The sequence below is a fragment of the Canis lupus genome, chromosome Y, assembly GCF_048164855.1.
Source record: "Canis lupus baileyi chromosome Y, mCanLup2.hap1, whole genome shotgun sequence".
In the NCBI taxonomy this organism is placed as follows: domain Eukaryota; kingdom Metazoa; phylum Chordata; class Mammalia; order Carnivora; family Canidae; genus Canis; species Canis lupus.
Genome location: NC_132877.1, coordinates 9,303,236 through 9,314,713, shown reverse-complemented (window position 1 = coordinate 9,314,713; position 11,478 = coordinate 9,303,236). Strand labels below are relative to the sequence as shown.

At 41.5% G+C, this 11,478-nt stretch overlaps 1 pseudogene; it reads left to right on the top strand.

Moving 5' to 3' along the window:
* The first annotated feature begins 6,076 nt into the window (after positions 1-6,076).
* On the top strand, positions 6,077-6,740 carry LOC140629046 (large ribosomal subunit protein uL1 pseudogene; annotated as a pseudogene).
* The last annotated feature ends 4,738 nt before the right edge of the window (positions 6,741-11,478 follow it).

Here is an 11,478-nt window from a genome sequence, read left to right as displayed (position 1 = left end):
TAGACCTAGAGAATGGAAAGGGATGGAAAGAAAGCGAGAACATGACTGGGGAGAAGGTTAGAAGAAGTAAGTTACCCATGAGGAGGGAACACAACATGCAGCAAATCCATAACATGAGATCCTGTCCTTTCTGTAAGTTGACAATCAATTGACTGTTTCCACTAGTCCGTACAAATCAAATGTGGTCATCTAATAGCACTTATTGTGAATCTAATACTTGGACGTTAATCTACTGTAAAACCTTATCAAATGTAAGTCTCCTATTGTTTTTAATCAATAAATGGTATTACCTAGAATAAAAGTGATCTTTACTATTCTGAATGAATTTAGGAAGCCATATGGAACAGTGTTTGAGATAATGTCTCACAAAATCAGTGAAAGGACACCTGGAAGGTGTTTTTCCCAAAGGGTGTGTCTCTCCAGTCTGTTCAGGATGGCGACTACAACATTCCTCAACCAAGCAGGAGAAATGTTGTTGAAGGAAAGTACCCAATCACAATCTATAACAAACTTCGCTGTCTCCAATGGCAAATATCCTCTTAAATAAGGTAATCTTGGCAAGAGACAACCACTCAGCACTCTTCCCAAATGGACACTGTCTGATTTTCATCAGAATCTGTGTGGAAAGCAACCAAGAAAATGATATTCATTCCTCGGTCACAGATACTCAAGCTCACTTTGACAATATTTATCTGATCTTCTTCTGTGATGCTCTTGATGAACACTTTCTCTTAGAAGGGATCATAGGAGGAAACCTGGGTGGTTCTGCAGTTAAGCATCTTCTTTCAGCTCAGGGCCTGATCTGGGGTCTGGGGATTGAGTCTGGTGTTGGGCTTCTTGCAGGGAACCTCCTTCTGTGTGTGTGTGTGTGTGTCTCTGCCTTTCTCTCTGTGTGTCTCTCAAATAAATAAATATAAATAAATAAATAAATAAATATAAATAAATAAATAAATAAATAAATATAAACAAATAAATATTTAAAAAGAGAAGGGATCATAGGGTGATTCTAGCAGGACCCACAATACCCATTAGCACATTGGTCATACAGCTCAGAAATAACTCAGACACGGGCATTTGAGTTGGTCAGTTAAGAGTCTGCCTTTGGTTCAGTTCAGCCTTTCTGGGACCTGAAATCAAGTCTAATGTGGGTATCCTTTATTAGTGAGGTTTTTTTTCCTCTGTCCAACTACCCCTCTCAACTCTCCTGCTCACTCTCTCAAATACATGAATAATTACTTTAATAAAATAAAAGAGTAATTCTGGGATTGTGAATCACTATGAGTAGAGGGCTACTGAACATGATGGCATTTGGTTACCAAGCATGGGCTAAACCTGCACTGTATAGACACTCATGGTGTTACAACTGTAAAATGTCCTGAGTTGTGAGATTTTTTTTTTTTTGAGAATAATGAGAGAAGACATCATGCAGTGTCACTGGGATATATGTCCTGGACAACTCTCTTATTCTTTCTCCTCTCTCTCTCCATATTTCTGTGTCTATATCTGGGTCTCATTCTCCATTTCTCTCAATTCACTGACTCAGTGTCACAAACACAAGCATACCAACCCTGTCACTCTGCACAGGCTTAAACCAGTCCCTCAACCCTAAGTTTCATGTACTCACAACCACAACACACAGGGAACACACTAGTTCCTAGTGTTGTAGAAGCATGGACATATGCTTTTTCTATTTAGTATAGTACTCTAATGTATTTATTCACTAATCAGGTTTTTAAAAAATATTTTATTTATTTATTTATTCACAAGAGACACACAGAGAGAGGCAGAGACATAGGAAGAGGCTGAAGCAGGCTCCCTGCATGGAGTCTGATGCAGGGAATGACTCTAGGCCCACAGGATCATGACCTGAGCCAAAGGCAGACACAAAACCAGTGAGACACCCAGGTACACCACTATTCAGTTTGGATGAAAATATTCCATCCGGGGGAGATTTAACTACTGGAAGTATACCATTTGCCAATATCAATAGCTGTGAAAAGGAGTGGGATGGACGGGCTTCCCATTATTCATTAAAGAAGTCACAGAGATCAAAAGTACTACATAGGGAATATGATCAATGGAATTGTAATAATGATCTATGGGGACAAATGGTATCTATACTTGTGGTTTGCACAGTATTAACTTATATAAGCATGGAATCCCTATGTGGAACACCTGAATCTAATGTAAACCTGTATACCATCTCAACTTCAATCCAAACAGTAAAAATGTGGGCACTATGCTGGTTCCTTTGGTTGGGCATCTACTTTGGGCTCATATCATTATCTCAGGGCCCTTGGATACATAGTATTATGCAGCTGTCAAATCCCACACGAATGCATAAAATGGAGCAGTCGTTAATATATGTCATCAACTATAATAATAATAGTAGTGTCTCTACACCAGTTTTTTCTTTGTGATAAAATTTCCAGGCTAAAGTAGGCATGTATGGTTATGGGATTTGTGTGCCAAGAGATAGGGTGATAAGGGAATTTTTAACTTATATTCTGCATTATGACATCATTTTGAAACTAATCTAGTAATGAAGACTAATGAAACATAATCAGAGATTTTTGTTGTTAATATTTTACTCACACTAGTGTCCAAATGTTAGCTTCACAACACCTCCCTTTTAATCTAACTTAATATGAGTGGTAAAAGCAGTTTTATTATTTTGGGTATTAATTCATGTCTGACCACTTAAGTTATGAATTTCACAAATGAAACATAAATAATATGGTTTAGGGTAATTTTTTTGGTATGGTATCCTGATTACAGTAGAAGAATGATTGTTTTTGTTATGATAGCAAAAGAAAAAGTGTAAGGGGAGAGGGGTAGAGAAAAAGGGAAAGAGAATATTAAGGAGGCTCCACGCTCAATATGTAGCCCAACCTACCAATGAGTCTTTTACTCATTGTATTTTGTGTTTCTCCAAGCATAAAGTCGCTCGGTCCAGGTTTGTATGCACATAGATCCACTTTCTTACCACAGCATGGAGTTCCTACAGGAACAAACAGTCGGTGTAGAAGAAGGTATGGGGGCAAAATGACTGAAAATTTCAAGTATGTGACAGTTCTTTGAGCTTTAGCGGTGGAAGATGAAAGTCCAATGACCTGTGGCAGAGTTAAAGAAACTGAGGGTCAGAGAGGTCAGGAGGCCAGTGGACACATGAACAGTAAGAATGAAAATTAATTTTGCACCCAGAAATAACGTTCCGTGGAATCTGTCATTCCAATGAAGAGGTGGATCTTCCTGTTGGATCTTGGGAATAGGGGTCCTCCCTGGGGGAATGGGGACTTAGCCTCCCAGTGTCCCCTTGGGGGCACAATGGAGACAGGGCCACTTAGAGGGTTGCAGGCACACAAGGCCCAAAGACTAAACCCTCACCCTGGAGACACAGGGCACAGGAGTTATAAGGAAGGGAGAGACACACTCTCCTCCAGGCAGGGAGGAGAGGACCCTCGAAGACCACATGGGCTGCTAAGTCTCTATGTCCCTGTGTGGATGGCAGGAACTGACCTGGTAGCTTGTAGGAGAAAGACTGGTGAGCCTCTATGTGCTCCCTTGTGGAGTGGGTGGAAGAAAGGTCGTGCAGGTTCAACCTACCCCTGGACCTCTTGTGCCATCCTGAAGCCAATGAACTCCTCCTGGATGAGGGCATGGAAGGTTTTTTCAACCAGAGGTGGTTTGGTTGAGTGGGTGGTATGAGGCTTGCCCCTCTGGAGCTTTGAATCTTGTGAGGACTTCAGGGCCTAGAGATGCTGGCATTTTGACCTCTTATCTTCTCCAGTTTGAGTAAGGCTTCTTAATCAGGAAGGCCTATTGATTGAAGCCAAAGGACATACTGTATGTCCCTTTATTGTACCCTCTCACTGCATTCTTCCAAAAGCTTACTTGGGGCTGTGGACAAGGGTCTCCTGGGGCAGGAAGTATGAACTTCCCTTCTCCAATGTATTCTTGGTAAGAGTCACCTTTCTGAGCCCAGGGTCCCTCTGCTGCTAATTGGGGACAATAGCACTCATTGGAATTCTTAGGATTTAATGACAAAACAAGGCTCTGGGTAATGGCCTATAAATATTGCTTTCCCAACCCCCCCCATGTGCCTCCTCAGGCTTAGGAGACCCCTATCTGGTGTAACCAGAAGGCCAGCCCTGCTGGTTGTTTTTGGGCAGAGCAGCGAGAATAGCTACGGTCACATGTGGATCCAGCAAGATTCATCCTGTGAGAAATTGGACATGTCCCTGACCTCCCTGAGGCTGAGCTTGTGCATCTATGAAATTAGGAGGCTCACTGCCAGAACTGAGACAGCAATGCCTGGTCTATTCATCCAGCGCACACTGTATGACCCAGATTTCATTGTCTTCTCAACAATTTCAGCAGCACCAGTGCTATAGAAAGCTTCTGGTCCAAGAACCGTTGCTCAGATAGGTGGAGTGATGTGTCCACCGGCACCAAGTGAGGGATAGTGATGCTATCCTGAGCCTCACTCTCCTCTCTGTGTAGCTTCCTTCCATTGGATAACAGTTCTCACACTGGAGGTCCTTCCACTCCCACTTAAATTTCCCTACTTCCTTTCTAGGCCCTGTGGAGATGTGATCCCTGGGGGTGAGGTTACTGGCCCATCTCCTAAAGGCTCAGCACAGAGGCTGTGATAGGGTCATGGCTTCATTTGCACCTACTTGGGAAGTGTAATGGAGAAAAACTCCAGAGCCAGCCCAGGTAGGGATGGAATTCTGGGAGATGCTTTAGCTCCCTGGGCCCAGAGCCCAACAGAATAGTATTTGGTACCTTTAGCAATCTGAGCACCTACTTCCTCCTGGCACAGAGCAATGCACTGATGTCATGTAACAGGGGGAGATCTCATGTCAATTCACATAACCCATTATTATGGTGGACTTTCTACAAGGGCTTGCTATGTGGACACTCCTTTAGGTCTCACCATACCAAGTGATAGGTGGTGTTATTATTCCCAAAGACAGATCTGGAAAACAAGGTCCAGAGAAGGGAAGTGATTTGTCTGAACCCATATATCCAGTTGCTAGTGGAAGTGAGAATCAGAATCCTTCCCTTTATGCAGACCAACTATTATGTGGCATTGAACTTCTAAAGACAGAAGACAGCTTAGGACTCCATATATTTCTGGCTTACTATTTATTTAAATGCCTCAGTTGTGTTTCTTGTTCACTAGGCTTTTCCTCATATAGGTTTCCAAAGTGTTCCTCAAAAAAACGTCCCATAATCCTGAAAAAACATACATGGTTGTGAACAAGGAAATGCTCCACTGTTCTGTCTTCAAATGCTTTCTCTCTTCAATTCTCCATATTTTGTTCTTGGAGAAAATTTAGATCATTTGACCTTCTAGTTCAGGCTTCTCGTTTTTTCCCTAATTTATTTACATATTCCATTACTTTTTAAAAAACACTTTATTGATTTATTCATGAGAGACACAGAGGGAGAGAGAGGCAAAGACAGAGGCAGAGGGGGAATCAGGCTCCAAGCAGGGCGCTCGACATGGGACTCGATCCTGGTCTCCAGGATCACAGCCTGGGCTGAAGGAGGCACTAAACAGCTGAACCACCTGGTCTGCAGTACATATTCCATTTCTTTGCCTATCTGAGCAGTCTAAATATATCAAGTGTACCGTACATTTCTGTCTGTCATTTTCACCTATCCCTAATCTGATGTAACTGAATAAAGAAGTTATTATATTCTGTCTTTATTGGGACACCTGGGTGGCTCAGCAGATGAGCAATAACCTCAGCACAGGACATGATTTCAAGCCTGGAGATTGAATCTTGAGTCAGGATTCCCAGAATGATTGCCTTTTTTTCTGATTTACTTATTTCACTCAGAAGAATACCCTGCAGATCCTTTCATATCAAGCAAATGACAGGTATACTTTGTTTCCATGCATAAGAAATAATCAGTTGTTACTATGTGTTACAGGACTACATCTTATTTACTCCTTCATCTGTTGAAGGAGATGATGGTTCCTTCCATGGTTTGGCTGTTGTACACATTTGTGCTATAAAATAAACATTGGGTTCTCTTTTCTGGTTACTGGGTGTGAGCTACCATGAGCAGCTAAGTCTCCCGTGAAACCCTATATAAGGCTGTGTGGAAGGCCCTAAATGGGAACCAGCACAAGCACCAGAAGTTTCTGGAGACTGGAGCTGCCGATGAGACTGAGGAACTATGAATGACCCTCAGAAGGACAAATGATTCTTGAAAACCATCAGGCTTTTGTCCACCCCGTGCCCCAAGTTCTCTGTGAGTGTTTTGGGAGACTAGAAGCACTGTGAATGGGCCAAGGCAGTGGATATTCCCCAAATGGACAATGAGGCACTGAAGAAACTCGACAAGAATAAAAAACTAACTAATAAGTTGGCCAATAAGTATGATGCATTTTTGGCTTCAAACCTCTGATCAAGCAAATCCCATGAATCTTGGGTCAAAACCTGAATAAAGCTGGCAAATTCCCCTCCTTCCTGACCCACAATGAAAACTTGGTGGCCAAAGTGGATGAAGTGAAGTCCACCATCAAATTCCAGATGAAGATTGTGCTATGTCTGGCAGTGTCTGTTGGCCACGTAGAGATGTCGGACAATGAGCTCGTGTAACACATCCACTTAACTGTCAATTTCCTGGTGTCCATGCTCTAGAACAATTGGCAGAACATCCAGGCTTTGTCCATCAAGGGTACCATGAGCAAACCCCAGCACCGTTACCAAGACCTTTAAATAAATCCTAGTGCTGCTGGTAAAGAGAAATAAAATAAAATAAATAAAATAAAATAAACATTGGGGGGCAGGTGTCCTATCATTTCACCACATCTATATCTTCAGGATAAATACCCAATAGTGTAATTGCTGGGTCATAGATTAGCTCTATTTTTATCTTCCTGATGAAACTCCACTCTGTTTTCCAGAGTGTTGCACCTGCTTGCATTCCCACCAAAAGTGCAAAAGTAGTCCGCTTTCTCCACATCCTCACCAGCATTAGTTGTTTCCTGTCTTGTGAATGATACCATTCTCAGGGGTGAGAGCTGGTATGTCATTGTGGTATAGATGTATATGAACCTAATGGCAATGGTTGTGGAGCATTTTGTCATGTGTTTGTGAGCCAACAGTAAGTCTTCTTCAGTGAAATTTCTCTTCATGACTTCTGCTCAATTGCAGCCTTGCTGGATAAAGGCTTCTTGGCTGTATGTTGTTCTCATTTAGTACCCGAATATAACTCGCAGGACCTTTCTCATTTAGTACCCGAATATAACTCGCAGGACCTTTCTCATTTAGTACCCTAATATAACTCACAGGACCGTTGAATAGGTGTGCTTTTAATGAATATTTTTTAATGAACATTTCTCTCCATAGAAGTTCATAATCTCTTGTCTCCATCTTCTTTTAGGACTTTCTATTAATCCTTATAATTTCAAGCTCCAATATTATATATCAGGGTGTTGTACACATTTATGAGATTTTGGGGGGATTCCTTTCTGTCTCTTGGATATGAATGCTTGTTCTGGGACGATCTCAGGTATAATTCATTCCAATATGCTTTGTGGTCTTCTGTTTCTCACAACATAACTTCTGGAATCCCAGTAAGATGAATATTATTCCTCCTCAAAATATCACTTGTATCCTGATATCTGCCCTCGAGATTTCTGAACTGTTTTTCTCTTTCTTCCAGCTTCCTTCCTTTCCACAAACATGTATTCCACATCACTCACCGTCTCTGCCACTTTATCCCTAAGTGGTGGCATCTAGTTTAAATTGCACATCACAGGGATCCCTGGGTGGCACAGCGGTTTAGCGCCTGCCTTTGGCCAAGGACGCGATCCTGGAGACCCAGGATCGAATCCCACGTCGGGATCCTGGAGAATGGAGCCTGCTTCTCCCTCTGCCTATGTCTCTGTCTCTCTCTCTCTCTGTGTGTGTGTGACTATCATAAACAAATAAAAATTTAATAAATAAATAAATAAATAAATAAATAAATAAATAAATAAATAAATTGCACATCACGGAATGACTTTTATTTCAGCCTGATTTTCCCAATTCTGCAGTATGGAAAACGCTGTAGTCCTTTTGCTTTCTTCAAGAGCCACCAATAGATTTACATTCTGTCTCTGAATTTTACCTCAAAGATGCTACTGAAATTGATATTCCTTATGTTTTAGGCAGAAACTTAAGACCATTATTTCTGGTTCTTTCTGATGTTGTCAATTCTTCTCTTTTTGTATAGTGCAGAATTGCTTCATGACTGAGCAGAGTCAAAAATATCAACCAGGACCTAAGCAAAATACACCCAGATAATTCCAAAGATGTCTAGGACTGGAAAATAATGGAAAAAAGAGAAACAAACCCAGAGAAAACAGAAAGACAACAAAAGGGAAAAACAAATTTAGAAGAGAGTATAACATAAAAAGAAAGGGCGAGGAGGCTGTGGTGCATGGGAGAGAATATAATCTCACAGAGTGGACCCAGAGGTTGATCCTGTCCATTCTGAGTGTATGATGTTCTGTATTATAATAGGTGCTAAATCCAAATTTATATAAACCAGCAAAACCTATATAGAGACTAAGCAGCAATCACAAAGGCACTACCAAGATAAAATAGAGGGATGGAATCAAAAGGAAGAGATAATATAATCCTGTAGAATAACAAACACAGGGCTATACATGGTTCTGAATGTATTTTCGTCAGTATTTTAGAGAAGCTCACTTCCACAATTATGAAACGAAACAAGATAACCTGCCCAAAACTGATAACTCATATATCTACAAAATTCCATTAGGTATATTGACAGGATTTGGAAAATGAAGAATATATCTCAGACAGGTAAGTGTAGAAATGTGAAAATCAAAAAGGAAAAACTCTCAAAACAAACAGTTATTATCATGTTGTAGGTAAGGCAGGAAAATAGAAACAATATTGGAAAGTTTTAATCTGACAGGTAATTGAATTATAAGGAAAAATCTTTGAGCTCTATACTATTTTGGCTCAACCTAGGTGTTTTCCTGTGATGCTCAGTAAAATTACTGTTCCCGTATTCTTTTGGCAGCCCATATTGGGAGGGGCCTGCTGCAGTGAATCTCATGTGTTTGTGCCTGTGGGGAGATGCCCAGTCTCTTAACAGGTGGCAGGTTCCACATAGAGCAGTTTGTCCCATGACACCTTTGTTCCTGAGAGGCTGTGACTCTCACAGATGAAAGAAAAGGATGGCTGTGACGACATTTCCACATGGAGGTGATCTACATGTGTTCCCAGCTGTAGGCTCCAAGTCTAGACTGGTTTAGACCTTTGTGAGGCCAGCGTGGGGCACTGATTTTTCAAACTGAAGGGTACCTAGCAACAGGAGAGCTTTCACTGCCTTGAGCCCTTCCAGGTTCCACATGTCCCAGAGGGAAGGGAGGATAGTCCTCTTTTGTCTGCTCTGGTGCCCTGAGAAGCCCACAACTCCCTGAGAATAAAAAACCAACAGGGCCTTTTGTCCAGTCGCTGGGCTGGCTGGTGTTCTTAGCAGTTACTTGCAGTATGTATAGACCTTGTACAACATCTGTGATTGTTCTGTACTGAATGTGGGCAATGAATGGAGGCAAATATTCCCTTCCACTCTGTAGCCTTCCAAACCAAGGACACAGCCACCAAATTAGTCACCCTCACATTCCATTTTAATAAATGTCAGGGAGCTGAGGATGCCCATGCTTAAAATGGGACATCTTCATCACACTCTACCTCTTCCTTTCCATAATTTCTTGGTTTGGTCATCCCCACAACCTGGAATGCCTTTAGCAGCCCAGAGGTCTCAGAAGTGCTCATGTTGCCCAAGTTTATTATTTCCTTGAGTGGAGGTTTAAGAATGAGAGAAGTCAGAGCTTCGTTTGACCTTGAGATCAGACACGACTCTGGGTCCTTTAGCTCCTATTGATAATCATGAGCAAGGGAGTGCATACTTAATATTTGCTTATTATTCAACCTTTCTTACACTTTTCCACTATGTCAGCTCCCTAGGACTTGGACCCATCATTTCCAAATTCCTTTGCTTTACTTTTCATTTTAACTTTGGTTGTATGTAATTGAATGAGACACAGCTGCTTGTCAGTACCATCTAAGACCTTCAAAATACACAGGAGTCAAAGGAATCTCCTACCCACAGCCTTATCACTTCTCCTCCCAATCCACATGCCTAAGTGAGGATGCTTTGAGCATCCCTGATTTTTGACATAAAGAATTCTGTTGTCTCCCCCCATTGTGGAATATTCCAGTAGTTTCTGTTGAGCACTCTGTTAGCATGAAACCCCAGAAGATAAGGGAAGAGATCCCACAATATGGTCCTTATAACAGGCACCAGATGCATTTTGGTGATGCCTAGGCCATCCACACTCTCTTAAGACTGGCTGTAAATTCAGGGGTTCCCAGAGGCCCTCAGTTTCAGTAATTTTCAGAACTACTTTATGGAACAAAGTAAAGTGCTCTATTAACAATATCAACTATATTACAAAGACACAACAGGTGTACCCTTAGAGGGTTTCCAGCCCCTCTTCTCTCTGCAGGTCATTTGGACTCATGTCACAACCACCTCTTCCTACACTTGCTCTTTCTCTTAGAGCTCCAGGACAAGACACCTCGCTGTCATAGCATTGGCAAGTTGATCACGTAGTAGACCCATAGGCATTTGAAACAATGTGCAAGTAACCAAAGGGAGAGACAAAAATGAATCTCCATTACACTTTAGGCACATACGTCAAAATTCATCTTGTTGTAAACGTTAATTAAGGGCACTATACAGTCTACCAGGTCCACCGCAGAAATGCAAGGAAAATAATACCATCACATCACAGGAATATGTTCAGGGTTCTAAATGGACAAACTTTTTGATTTCTGTTTGCTTCCCCCACCCTTTTCCTTTGCTTTCTATCTTTTTCTTTCTCTTTTCCTTCTCTTTTTTCTTTTGTCTTCCTCTTTTCTTTATTCTTTATCTTTTTTATGACCTTTCTCTCTTTTTCTCCTTTTCCCAATACAACTTGTTTCTGGCCACTCTGCACTGAGCAAAATGACTAGAAGGAAAGCCTCACCTCAAAAGAAAGAATCAGAAACAGTCCTCTCTCCCACAGAGTTACAAAATCTGGATTACAATTCAATGTCAGAAAGCGAATTCAGGGATCCCTGGGTGGCACAGCAGGTTGGCGCCTGCCTTTGACCCAGGGCGTGATCCTGGAAACTCGGGATCGAATCCCACATCAGGCTCCTGGTGCATGGAGCCTGCTTCTCCCTCTGCCTGTGTCTCTGCCTCTCTCTCTCTCTCTCTGTGACTATCATGAATAAATAAATAAAATCTTTTTTAAAAAAAAGAAAGCCAATTCTAAAGCACTATTATAAAGGAACTGTTGGCTCTAGAAAAAAATATAAAGGACTCAAGAGACTTCATGACTGCAGAATTTGGATCTAATGAGGCAGAAATTAAAAATCAATTGAAGGA